Source organism: Triticum urartu, chromosome 4, assembly GCF_003073215.2.
Source record: "Triticum urartu cultivar G1812 chromosome 4, Tu2.1, whole genome shotgun sequence".
NCBI classification, from domain to species: domain Eukaryota; kingdom Viridiplantae; phylum Streptophyta; class Magnoliopsida; order Poales; family Poaceae; genus Triticum; species Triticum urartu.
This window is the reverse complement of record NC_053025.1, coordinates 474,408,662-474,423,241: the sequence shown is the minus strand read 5'-3', so window position 1 is coordinate 474,423,241 and position 14,580 is coordinate 474,408,662.

Genomic DNA, 14,580 nt, shown 5'->3' with positions numbered 1-14,580 from the left:
TTCGATCAATCCCGTATACAATTCCCTTTGTCTGGCGGTATTGTACTTGCCCGAGATTCGATCGTCGGTATCCCGATACCTTGTTCAATCTCATTACCGGCAAGTCTCTTTTACTCGTTCCGTAACACATCATCCCGTGATCAACTCCTTGATCACATTGTGCACATTATGATGATGTCCTACCGAGTGGGCCTAGAGATACCTCTCCATCACACGGAGTGACAAATCCCAGTCTCGATTCGTGCCAACCCAACAGACACTTTCGGAGATACTTGTAGTGTACCTTTATAGTCACCCAGTTACGTTGTGACGTTTGACACACCCAAAGTATTCCTACGGTATCCGGGAGTTGCACAATCTCATGGTCTAAGGAAATGATACTTGACATTTAGAAAAGCTTTAGCATACGAACTACACGATCTTTGTGCTAGGCTTAGGATTGGGTCTTGTCCATCACATCATTCTCCTAATGATGTGATCCCGTCATCAACGACATCCAATGTCCATGGTCAGGAAACCGTAACCATATATTGATCAACGAGCTAGTCAACTAGAGGCTTACTAGGGACATGGTGTTGTCTATGTATCCACACATGTATCTGAGTTTCCTATCAATACAATTCTAGCATGGATAATAAACGATTATCATGAACAAGGAAATATAATAGTAACTAATTTATTATTGCCTCTAGGGCATATTTCCAACATATTCGGTACCGTGCATTGCCCTTTCTCACCTTGGGAGTTGGTGCAAACTTCACCGGTGCATCCAAACCCCGTGATACGATACGCTCTATCACACATAAACCTCCTTATATCTTCCTCAAAACAGCCACCATACCTATTGTCGGTGTCAAAATCGCGGATCTCGGGTAGGGGGTCCCGAACTGTGCGTCTAGGATCGATGGTAACAGGAGACAGGGGACACAATGTTTACCCAGGTTCGGGCCCTCTCTATGGAGGTAATACCCTACGTCCTGCTTGATTGATATTGATGAATATGGGTGTTACAAGAGTTGATCTACCACGATATTGTGATGGCTAAACCCTAGAAGCCTAGCCTATATGACTATGGTAATGAATGTATCCTTTCCGGACTATCCCCTCCAGTTTATATAGACACCGAGGGGATCTAGGGTTTACATAGGGTCGGTTACATAAGAAGGAATCTTCATAGTCGGTCGCCAAGCTTGCCTTCCACGCCAAGGAGAGTCCAATCCGGACACAGGTATAGTCTTCGGTCTTCATGTCTTCACAACCCATTAGTCCGACCCATGGATAACAGGCCGGACGCCCGAGGACCCCTTAGTCCAGGACTCCCTCAGTAGCCCCTGAACCTGGCTTCAATGACGAGGAGTCCGACGCACAGATTATCTTCGGCATTGCAAGGCGGGTTCCCCCTTTTGAACTCCTAGTTGATCTTCAGATGTAATGATTGTATCCGGACTTGTATGCACAACCATAGAGGATATAATATTTCATGGGTTCAATCCACTGACCATTTTTTGGTAATATGACACCACACCTACCCGGCCTTTGCCTGCGAACCGTTTTAGCCGGCCCATCGCCCCACGTCCCAGGACGTGGCATTAATGGCGTATTCTATCCAAACGGAGATCGTGCTTCCCTTTTTGAAGGGATTCCTATCGACCCGAACGTGGGTAACCCAACCATCGCTTGGGTACAACTCCTTGGAAACAAGCAAGTTTTTGAGGCCCGAGAGGAGACGTTTGATATCTGCAGCCTTTATATAGGGGTACAGACCCATCTTTCTCTTCCACGCTTGCCTCTTCCTCAACTCCTGATACCCCGAGCTCCAACTCCTGGGGTTTAGTCGCCACCAGCCCCAATCATGTCCGGATTTAGCCGTCAAGGCCGATGGGTAGCCTCTTCTGTCACGGAGGAAGACATTGCAAAGCTTCGGGCAGCGCGGTACCTGACCGCTGAAATCCATCATCGGCTTCCCGCTGAGGGGCAGGTCATTCCCACCCCCAGATCTGGCGAGAGGGTCGTGTTCGTGTCCCACTTCCTCCGCGGGTTGGGGTTTGCACTTAACCCCTTCGTCTAAGGACTCATGTATTATTATTGGCTAGACTTCCACGATTTGGCCCCGGACTCTATTCTTCTTATCTCGACGTTTATCGTCACGTGTGAAGCCCTCCTCCGAACTTCTCCGCACTTCGGCTTGTGGCTCAACACCTTCGATGTGAAGCCGCAAGTGGTAGAGGGGAAGCAGGCCGAGTGCGGCGGAGCTGCAGTGAGCAAGCTTGCTAGCGCCGTTTGGCTGGATACTTCACCAAATCTTCCAATCTGTGGCAGCAGGGGTGGTTCTACATCACCGAGCCCCGCAGCTCCAAGTGGGCGACTGCGCCCGTATTTCGACCCAGCCCTCCAACTCAACTTGCATCGTGGATTAATAAGGGGCTAGATTGGGGATCAACGAATGATGTGCAAACTCTGCAAAGTCGCATCCGGAGCCTCATTGAGAGGGACATCGACATAGCCAGCGTCGTTCATATAATGCTAGTTTGTCGGACCGTGCCATGCCAGCGACGACCTCTCCGCCTATGGGAGTTCAATCCAGATGGGCCGCAGACTCTTCAGAACTTCTTCGATGCAATGCACGAAGGAATGTGGAGATTAGTCTTCGGAAAACGAAGGCAATGGCTGGACACCGCCAGAGATGTCGGCCTGGACTGCAACCATCCGGACACCTCGGTAAGGAAACATTTACCGAATACCTTACAGTCAGATATCCAGTGGCAAGAAACCAACGGTATCATCCTTTTTCAGGGCTGGATAAAGAAGGTGGAATTGATTAGGTCTCCGGCTCCCCTTCCCGAAGACTCAGCTACTCCTGTGTTAACAAGGATTCTGGCCTCAGCGCCGTTCCAGGCATCGGCAGGGGAGGGCGAGAAGACCCAAGATGACCTTGGTTCTGGAGGTAAGTCGGACACTGAGTCCGGAGAAATCGACCTTTCCTCGCCCGAAGACGGAGGCGGGAAAGGACCCAGTGTTCCTTCTCCAAACAGGAGGAAAAGGGTCGCCTCCGAAGATGGGGAGGGGCGGTCTTCCAAGTAGGGCAAGATGCCACCGTTGACCGGCTTGGGTTTGGAAGGTGACGCCGTTGAGCAGCTCCAACAAGGGGACAAACCCTCGGCCAAACCGTAAGAAAATCTGGAGTACCTTAATAGCGTCATGTTCCATTGCTGTTATCGTAACACATTCATGCATTTTTACAGGTCGGCACAGAGTTTTTCTGGGCGATCCTCTTCTTCGGGGAGTCTCCTTCCAGAGATGATGGAGAGCGAGATGCCTCCTCCAACCTCCTCTCCCAACAAGGCGGATGACCCTGAAGTGTCATCGTAGAGGGTCCCTTTAGACCAGGGTACAGAAGAGGCGGTACCCCAAGGTGGACCTCCGACCATCCGAGATTCCGGGGCTGATGGTAACAAGGGCCCCGGACTATCCAGTTCACAGCCGACGACGATTTTGTAGACAGGCGAGCAGATTCCTTCAAAGGATGATCATGCTGTTGGAGCAATTTCCAGAAGCCCAGAGACTCCGGATATATTGCGAGCCATGTTGCGGAAAGCATCTGTCTCGAGGGAACAACGTACCTTGATGGGTACAGTGATTGAGAAGATTTCGTCCGCGAAGAGCGGATTAAATGAAGCCTTCGTGAGCCTACTGAAGGGCTTCAAGGTTTGTAACATAATATTTTCAGCTATGTTTCATTTGCGAAGATATGCCTGTGTATAGGTAGTATCCCCTGATACTCGGGTTGGCTTCCATTGGGAAGCAAAACGGAGGATCGAAAAAAGGATCATTTGAGGACTAACCTAATAAACCTTGAACGCAGGCTGCTTCCCCTTTGGCCACCTCCCGGACTATGGAGATTGCTGATTTGCAGCAGAAGCTTGATGTGGCAGGGGATGATCTTGCTTTTATGAACATGCATCTTGACGAGTCGCAAGGTATGTATTCGGGGCAATCCTCATACATTTTTGTGGTATAAGCGTGATGCTGAAATTTGGCTGTAGATGATGCTGCCGCTGTCGAAGTTCTTCGAGCGGAGGCTCGTGCCAAGGAGCAGGCCCGGTGTAGGAATGATGATGCCAAAAAGGGATCAGCTGAACTAGAAGTCGAATGAGCTGTACGGCGCCAAGATGAGGAGAAGATATCCACGATGACGCTCAAGCTGGAGAATGCTACCGGCTGCTGTGAATTTCTGGAGAAGGAGAGTGAAGCCTTAACGGCTGATCTGGAGAAGGCCTTGAAAGAGGCAAGAGGAGCGCAGTCGGAATGCAGAGCGGCCCGTGAGGAGGTTCGACAGGCGAGGGAGATTGCGGCTGGAAATCCTTTTTTGCTGCAGACTAAGTTCGGCGACCCGAACTATGTCCAGCTCAACCAAGTATGGAGTTCTCCGGACGAGTCCTTGGACTTGCTGAAGAGTTCTGCCGATGCGGCGCAGTATTACCAAGTGCGGGACGTATATGCAACGGAGAAGCTTTTTTGGTCGCAGTTTGGCGCATCAAAGCGCCCCTTGTTGCTTAATGAACAGATGTCCCAATGGGCCGAACTTCATAGGATGTCCGGCGCTGCCATGAAGGACGTCATAGTCCGGCTGTGGCCAACAGAGTCTCTTCCGAACAGCTATTTCGGTTTAGTGCAAAGGCTTATTGACGCAGTGCCGCGTATCGACGCTGTGAAGCGCTCAACGTGCATTGAGGGTGCACGAATGGCTTTCGCCCGAGTCAAGACGTTCTGGGGGAAGATGAAAGCCATCGATGTTGCGACGAAGGGTCCACCCAAAGGTAAGGACCGTCCGGAACCGGAACATTATTTTGAGGACATCCTAGAGGCCGCTCGCTTTATAGAGGGTCAGTGCTCGAAAGACATTATGTTCGAGTGAAAATTGTAAAAGACAATTTTATAGTTAATCTATTTATGTTTTGCTTGAAAGCTTGAATTTCTCCTGTGCGATCGTTTTGATATAGTCTAAAAGTTTTCCAATTGTCGGCTTCAGCCCCCTCGTAGGAAATACGGGGGTGTTCGGAAAAGCATTTAATCACTCTTTATCCAACGTCTTGGTCCATGAAGGAGGTGATAATGCGGCGAACCAGGCAATCGGACTATAAGGCGTTAACACTTTCACTTAGCCATAAGAGTTTAATGGTGGGGCTATGACATAGCCCCTGGTATGTATGCGGCGTATGGTGCCTTACATGTTTGAACTGAAAAAGATCCCTCGTGTGACATGGAGAATAGCTAAAGATTCCAATAAGTCATCAAGTGGTTGACCAGCTCACGCTGCATCATGACAGTCAGTTTTCGGCTTTCTCTACTGAGGTGCTTGTCCGGTTTAGACCAGGGCACAATCGCAATAGTTCTCCCTTTACTAACCTAGCCGATAGAGCGGAACGTAGGGTAGCAAGCACAGGAGCCGGGCAACCCAACTATTGACCCAAGACAATGATTCGGAGCTGATGCATATAAGGCCAAACTTGCAACGCCGAAGTATGCTATAGAGTTGTTCGAACTTTTACTGGCAGCTCATTTGTTCCCACACCGAGCCCCTGGCCGATTAGGCCAAGGTATTTCAGTGAAATAACCATAGGAGTCATATTTGTCGGGAAAACTATCCGGATGATTATTTCGGATATTGTTTACTGGTAACTGAGCGATATGCGAATGATTACTTATGATTATATAAAAGTCATCCCCCCGGCTATTTGACATGCTCGGGGTTGGAGGCGGAGGAACATGCATAGTACATGCTCGAAAAATGGAGAGTGCGGTCTACAAAAAGTTATTTTGGACCTCCTGTCGCACGTCTGCGCTGCCAGTCCTCGGTGGGGAATCCTTGATGGACATAGGCCCTTAGGTGAGTGTACGGATCCGAACTCCGATAGAGCCAGTTTCCAATTTTTAAACTGTCCGTCACCTGTTTTTTAAAGGATATCGAAAGAGGAAAATAAAAAAAGTAAAATAAATAATTATATATAGAAAAAGTTACCGGAGTGCTCGTAGGCTTGTCCGTATTGTGCTTCCACCGATGCCCACAGTATCTTGAGTGTGTAATGATGTATGCGCGGTACAAACTTTGTAGGTGTACGGAGTGGGCGGCGGAAGCCGGGCCACTATTTCCGTTCTAGGGGTAGTTGATCCTCGGATGGAGACTGCTTCAGACCCCCGGTTTTTCGTTGGCGAACCTTTCCGTCATCCCTGTCGCTTGGCGGCTTCCTTCCCCTGTGTTTGGCGTTGAGCTCGCTGGCCTGTTTAAAGACCCAATAGTTTCTGTTGTTATGATTAGCTGGTTTATCGGGGTGGCCGTGAATCTGGCAGGGTCGGTCCAAAATCCTGTCTAGGTTGGATGGTTCATCTCGATTCGCCTTGGATGCCTTCTTCCGCTGGCTGGGCTTGGGGTTGCTGAATCCGGCATTGATTGTTGTGTCGCCTGATCTTTCATTATCATTGTGACTGTTGTTTTTGCTTCCCCGTGGCTTGCCATTGGCGTCTCGGATTTCGGAGGTGCCCTGGTTGTTGGCGCTATTGCTTCTACGAGCGAGCCAGCTATCTTCTCCCGCGCAAAAGCGAGTCATCAGAGCAGTGAGAGTTGTCATGGATTTAGGTCCTTCTTGGCCGAGGTGGCGTGCGAGCCATTCGTCCCGGACGCTGTGTCTGAAAGCCGCGAGGGCTTCCGCGTCCGGACAGTCGATGATTTGTTATTTTTGACTAAGAACCGGGTCCAGAGCTCCCTGGCTGATTCGCCGGGCTGTTGGACAATGTGACTTAGGTCATCGGCATCCGGTGGCCGGACAGGTGTTCCTCGGAAGTTATCGAGGAAGGCCTCTTCCAAGTCCCTCCAGCTGCATATGGAATTTTCAGGCAGGCTGTTTAACCAGTACCGAGCTGGTCCTTTTTGTTTTAGTGGGAGGTATTTCATGGCGTGGAGGTCGTCTCCACGGGCCATATGGATGTGGAGGATGAAATCTTCTATCCATACTGGGATCGGTTGTCCCATCATATGATTCAATATTGACGGGTTTGAATCCTTCAGGGAATTCATGATCCATTACTTCATCAGTGAAGCAAAGCGGGTGTGCGGCGCCTCTATGTTGGGCCACACTGCGGCGTAACTCCGAAGGAGTCCCATTGCAGTTTTCGGCCTGGTTGCGATGAGGTGTGACACGTCCGAATAGGTAGCCATTGTTGCGTGTCGAAGCATGTTTTCATGATCCGTAGATCGGTCTTGCGCTTCCTGCTCTATTGTCCCAGTCCCTCTGCATGTTATCTGGGTGATCGTGGCCTGCGTTGTTCTTTCCTTTACGGCGAGGTGGGGCGGTCTGGTGTTCGGCTTGAGTTGCCTTTTTATCCAGACAGAGTTGCCGCCGACCTGCCGTGTTGTGTGGCGATGGTATGGGCTCCAACGCCCCGTCATCGGACTGGTAGAGTGATCTGTGCTTTGGGTAGCTTTTGGCTGGGCCATTGAGGCCGTATTCTTCGGCGACGAGGACTTCGGTCCATCAGTCATTGAGTAGGTCTTGGTAAGCTTGAAGCTGCTGCTGCTTCTTTTTCAGGCTCCTTGCCGTAGCTATCAGCCTGCGCTTGAAGCGCTCCTGTTCGAGGGGCTCTTCGGGTACGATGAAGTCTTCGTCGCCGAGGCTTTCCTTATCTTCGGTGAGCGGAAGGTAGTTGTCGTCCTCCGATCCGTCGCTGGGCAGGGCCTGTTCGTCGGGGCTGGCTTGCCTGCTTTCCTGTTCCTCCTGCTCAAATGTTGCTCCCACAGGGTCTTCATTGCTTTCAGCGCCGTTCGGAGTACTATTTTCTCCAGTGCCATTGTTGCTGCGGTGTGACTTGGGGCGCCGGAACTTAGACCGTGACTCAGGAGTTTTAACTGGATCTCCCTTGTCTTTGCCGTGAGGCTTTTTAAGTGTATGGATCATGTACACGTCATGTGAAGGGGTGGCCGTCTTGCGTCCGAAGACTGGCGGATCTTGGCCTTGCTCCTTATCTGCATCGTCGTCTGGACCGTCAATGTCTGCGGAGCCAGGAGTGGACATGTCAGTTAAGTCCTCGACAGTGGCTATGAAGTGGGTGGCGGGTGGGAAACAAAATTCTCCGTCGTCAGCCCCTAGTTCGAACCGGACATAGTTCGGCTACGAGTCTCCCGTGAATGATAGGTTCTTTAAAGAGTTTAACACATCGCCCAAAGGTGAGTGCTGAAAGACGTTTGCGGCATCGAATCCGAAGATCGATAACCGATCTAGCTCGGTGTCCGCAAGCGTATATGGTCCGGAATTTATAGCTAGAGATGAATCCAGAGTTCCATTGACGCAGATATCGCGGGGTGACGAGTCCGTGTGCGGCTCCAAGGCCGCGGACTCTGTGGCTTCGGATGGCACGATCTGCTCTGGTTCTAAAGCCATTGCAGCAACAGGGACCATCTCCTGGATGTCATCCGATGACAGATTTAAGTCATGTTCCTTGGAGCGAGGGGGAACGATCGCTGCGGTTTGAAATCCATTGAAGATCAAGTCTCCACGGATATCCGTGACATAGTTCAAGCTTCCAAATCTGACCTGGTAGCCAGGGGCGTAGCTATCGATCTGCTCCATATGGCCGAGCGAGTTGGCCCACAGTACGAAGCCGCCGAACACGAAAATCTGTCCGAGGAGGAAGGTTTCTCCTTGGACAGTGTCGCTATAGACGATTGAAGGTGCCATTGAACCTTTCGTTGACGGCGCAGTGGAACTCTCAATGAAAGCACTAATGTAGGTGTCAAAACCGGCGGATCTCGGGTAGGGGGTCCCGAACTGTGCGTCTAGGATCGATGGTAACAGGAGACAGGGGACACAATGTTTACCCAGGTTCGGGTCCTCTCTATGGAGGTAATACCCTACGTCCTGCTTGATTGATATTGATGAATATGGGTGTTACAAGAGTTGATCTACCACGAGATCGTGATGGCTAAACCCTAGAAGCCTAGCCTATATGACTATGGTAATGAATGTATCCTTTCCGGACTATCCCCTCCGGTTTATATAGACATCGAGGGGATCTAGGGTTTACATAGAGTCGGTTACATAAGAAGGAATCTTCATAGTCGGTCACCAAGCTTGCCTTCCACGCCAAGGAGAGTGCAATCCGGACACAGGTATAGTCTTCGGTCTTCATCTCTTCACAGCCCATCAGTCCGGCCCATGGATTACAGGCCGGACGCCCGAGGACCCTGACGGTGTCAAAACTGGCGGATCTTGGGTAGGGGGTCCCAAACTGTGCGTCTAAGGCGGATGGTAACAGGAGGCAGGGGATACGATGTTTCCCAGGTTCGGGTCCTCTTGATAGAGGTAATACCCTACGTCCTGCTCGATTATTCTTGATGATATGAGTATTACAAGAGTTGATCTACCATGAGATCGGAGAGGCTAAACCCTAGAAGCTAGCCTATGGTATGATTGTATGTTGTCCTACAGACTAAAACCCTCCGGTTTATATAGACACCGGAGGGGGCTAGGGTTACACAAGGTCGGTTACAAAGGAGGAGATATCCATATCCATATTGCCTAGCTTTCCTTCCACGCCAAGTAGAGTCCCATCCGGACAAGGGACGAAGTCTTCAATCTTGTATCTTCATAGTCCAATAGTCCGGCCAAAGGATATAGTCCAGCTGTCCGGAGACCCCCTAATCTAGGACTCCCTCAGTAGCCCCTGAACCAGGCTTCAATGACGATGAGTCCGGCGCGCAGTGTTGTCTTCGGCATTGCAAGGCGGGTTCCTCCTCCGAATACACCATGGAAGAGTTTGAATGCAAGGATAGTGTCCGACCCTGTAAAATAAGTTCCACATACCACCGTAGAGAGAATAATACTTCCATAAATCCAATCTGCTGACATGTTTTGATAGTATGACATCACTTCATGGCCCGGTTATTATTCGAACCGCTTTTCTCAACCAGCTCCGCACATATCGTGAGGCGGTTTTTTTGATACGTCTTGTCAAAGCAGAGATCGTGTTCCCCTTATCACGGGATTCTCATCAATACAGACTAGGGTAACCCAACCGCGCCATCAATTACGGCGCCTGGGGAATAAGCGGTTTTGCCAGGCAAGTGGGGAGACTCATCGCCTCCTCCGCCCTTATAAAAGGGACAAAGATCTACTTTTTCACCAACGCCTTCTTCCTTCTCGCTTTCCCATTCCCGCACACCCGAGCTCTAGCGCCCAAGCTCGCGTCCTTCTTCTCAAACAACTCCAAGCATGTCTGGAGCAGGAGGCAAGTGGCTGGCTTCCTCCGTCACGGAGGAAAACATCAAAAAGTTACGGGAGGCCGGATACCTACCTACGAATATTGCGCACCGGCTGCCGAATGCGGGACAGATTGTCCCAACGCCCGAACCCCATGAGAGGGTAGTTTTCCTTACCCATTTCGTCTGCGGACTGGGGTTTCCTCTCCACCCGTTTGTCCGCGGGCTCATGTTCTACTACGGGCTGGATTTCCATTATCTGGCCCCCAACTTCATCCTCAACATCTCGGCGTTTATCGTCGTGTGCGAGGCCTTCCTCTGCATCAGGCCCCACTTCGGCTTATGGCTGAAGACCTTCAATGTCAAACCGAAGGTGGTGGGAGGCCAGCAAGCAGAATGCGGAGGCGCCATGGTGGGCAAGATGCCTATTGTCACCTGGCTCGAGGGTACCTACGTGGATACCATAAAGGGGTGGCAATCGGGGTGGTTCTACATCACCGAGCCGCGCGACTCCAACTGGGTGGCGGCCCCCAAATTTCGATCCGGAATCCCCACGCGGCTCACCTCCTGGAAAAAGAAGGGCCTGTCCTGGGGTTCTCCGATAGAGCTGACCAGACTCCAGACCTGCATCTAGAACATGACGAGTAAGAAAATCAAGCTCGTCAACGTGGTCCAGGTCATGCTCCTCCGCCGGATCCTTCCATGCCAATAACGTGCATTTGTTTTGTGGGAGTTCGACTCGGCCCAACACCAGACGCTGCGTGAGCTCTACGACATGATGCACGAGGACGTCTGGAGGGTGCTGTTCAAGGGCACCGAGATGCCTCCCTCCCTCATCGAGGACCGAGGACTCAGCGCAAAGTGTCGCACCCATTCGGTAGGCTTTTATATCTCTCAGGGTATTTATGCGCCCTGGTTTAGTTATGTGCTGGATCTAAGCTTTCATGTCATTAACATGACTGGATAAAGATAGCGGAGCAGCTTGATTGCCCAGCCCCCCTGCCCGAAGATCCTGCAAACGCTCTTCTAACGAAGATGCTGAATCCGGCACCTTACGAGGTGCCGAAAAAGACGGCCAAGAAGAAGGCCATAGGGACCCGAAAGGGTCTCCGGCGCAAGATGGTTCTATCAGACTCATCGTCTGATGAGTCCGACGTGCCCTCCTCCTACGGAAACGAGGAGGAGGAGAAAAGCTCCCCCCCTCACCAGGGGAGACAAGAAAAGGAAGGCCGACCCATCCGGGGAGGCCGAAGGGTCCAAGAAGGGAAAGACCCTCCCTCCGGACTGTGCCAAGGTGGCCGCCGATAGCGGTGATGAGTGGCTACCCAGGGACAAGCCCCTGGTGAAGTCGTAAGTGTCCGGACACCACAATATTTCATGGTATGTTTTATTGTACTGCCTTTGCTCATGCCGAACCCGATTATGCAGTCCGGCCCGAGCTCGTCTCGATGTACCTTCGTCGAGCGGCTCTCTGAGCTCGTCGGATATGAACAGTGGTTCTCCTCCGACGGCTTCCACCCCTCGCCCTACGGACAACGCCGAGTCGGTGTCTCAAGAGCACCGTCCCAAGGGGAGGCGGTCATGGGGGCGCCTCATGGCGACCTCCCGGACCCTGGGTACCAAGGGAGCGAGGCTCCTACGGGCTTCGAGTTCGGGCCCCAGCCGGACACTGCGCTGGAACCTTCAATGGTTCCGGACTCCGGCAGGCGGTCCCCCATTAAGGGGGGCCAACCATCCGTGCCGGTGTCCTTTGTCCAACCAGAGGCACCAGACAACTTGCTAGAAGCGTTTCACAGCGCTTCCATCGATGAAGAACACCGCACTATCATGAGTGCAGTGGTTAAGAAGGTTCAGTCCGCCAAGAACGGACTGACCGAAGCTTGCGCCAGCCTCCTAATAGGCTTTGAGGTAAGCATTCAAAATATAAAAATATTACCGCATAGATAGTAGCCCCTGATGCTCTGTTTGGCGTTCGCGAAGAAAAGCCGAATAGAGTATCAAATGATAACTCATGAGTCTAATTATAGTATGTCTATGTGTATGTGCAGGCCTCCCTGCTGGCCACTACCGCATGTACTACATAGGTCTCTGCGCTGAAGCAGGCCTTGAAGCGGACCGAGGACGAGCTCGGCCTTACCAAGGGGCAGCTCGAAGAGAGCAAAGGTAAGATATACCCCAGTTTATATAGGTAAAAAGAAGTTCGTTGTAAAGTAATAAGATCATCATGAATTTTTCAGGGGCCACGACCGAGGTGGAGACCCTGAGGAAGGTGTTGTCCGCGGCCGAAGACAAAGCGGCCAAAGAACGTACTGAGAGGGAGAAACAAGAAGCCCGAGTGGGCGAGGTGCAGCAAGAGCTCGAGGCTCTTGCCAAAAAGCACGAGTCCTTGGAGCTTGACTCCAAGACGCGGGAGTCCAAGCTCACGTAGGCGCTTGAAAGCGTCTGGAGCGCCAAGGCCGAAGCCCACAAGGCCCTCCAGGAGATTGATGCGGCAAAGAAGATAGCAGCGGGTAAGGCATTCAATATGCAAAGCAAGCATGTGAAGGAGACTTTCCTTTTTCTTACCCGAGTTCGGAGCTCTCCAGGAGCTTTTGCAGATCTTCCCCGTAGTGTGCTGGATGCCGCAGAGTTTTACCGGGCTGAGGAGGGGAGATCAGCGGAGAAGTTGTTCTGGTCTTAGTATATTGGGACCAAACACCCCGTGTGCTTGAGCGACCAGCTGAAGCAGTTGGTCGAACTTCACAAGGCGGCCGAACAGGCCATGAGGGGCCTTATAGTCCGGATGTGGCCTAGCGAGCCCCTGTCCGGCAGCTACTTCGGTCTGGTGAGGCGGCTGGGGGAAGCCTGCCCACGGCTTGAAGTCATCAAGCGATCCGTCTGCATCGAAGGTGCGCACTGAGCTTTTGCCCGGGCGAAGGTGCACTGGGCGAAGTTGGACGCCGTGAAGCTTGTGAAGGAGGGGCCGCCAGAGGTCAAGGAGCACCGCTGCCCCGAGAATTACTATGAGAGTGTCCTGAAGGGTTCCCGCTTAGTGGCAGATTAGTGTGCCAAGGATGTAATTTTTGAATGAACATGCCCATGTGATCCTGTAATATGAAACGAGTTCTTTTGCGCCATGTGACGCTTTCTTAATTTAAAATATTACCTTCTGTGCGGCCATTTATAAAATCTGAGAGTTGGCCAGTCGTCGGCTTCTGCCCCCATGTAACTAGTACTGGGGTGTTCGGGGTAAATCTGAACACTCTTTATCCCAATTTTGGGCCCTTCAAGGGAGGTGCTCAGCGCAACGAACCAGGCAATCGGACTATAATGCTTTAACACTCTCACTTAGCCATAGAAGTCTACATTTTAAATTTTTGGCGAAGCCCCTGGTATTCGGAAGCCTCACCCTGGACCGCATCGCTGGCGATGATCGAAGGAGCCATCGAGCCTTATGGTGATGACACAGTGGAATTCTCAATGAAAGCACCAATGTCAGTGTCAAAACCGGCGGATCTCGGGTAGGGGGTCCCGAACTGTGCGTCTAAGGCGGATGGTAACAGGAGGTAGGGGACACGATGTTTACCCAGGTTCGGGCCCTCTTGATAGAGGTAATACCCTACGTCCTGCTCGATTATTCTTGATGATATGAGTATTACAAGAGTTGATCTACCACGAGATCGGAGAGGCTAAACCCTAGAAGCTAGCCTATGCTATGATTGTATGTTGTCCTACGGACTAAAACCCTCCGGTTTATATAGACACCGGAGGGGGCTAGGGTTACACAAGGTCGGTTACAAAGGAGGAGATATCCATATCCATATTGCCTAGCTTGCCTTCCACGGCAAGTAGAGTCCCATCCGGACACGGGCCGAAGTCTTCAATCTTGTATCTTCATAGTCCAACAGTCCGGCCAAAGGATATAGTCCAGCTGTCCGGAGACCCCCTAATCCAGGACTCCCTCAGACCCCTTAGTCCAGGACTCCCTCACCTATCTATTATGGCATTTCCATAGCCATTCCGAGATATATTTCCATGCAACTTTCCACCGTTCCGTTTATTATGACACGCATCATCATTGTCATATTGCCTTGCATGATCATGTAGTTGACATCGTATTTGTGGCAAAGCCACCGTTTATAATTCTTTCATACATGTCACTCATGAGTCATTGCGCATCCCGGTACACCACTGGAGGCATTCATATAGAGTCATATCTTGTTCTAGTATCGAGTTATAATCATTGAGTTGTAAATAAATAGAAGCGTGATGATCATCATTAATAGAGCATTGTCCCAAAAAAAGAAAAAAAGAGAAAGGCCCAAAAAAGGGGCAATGCTACTATCCTTTTT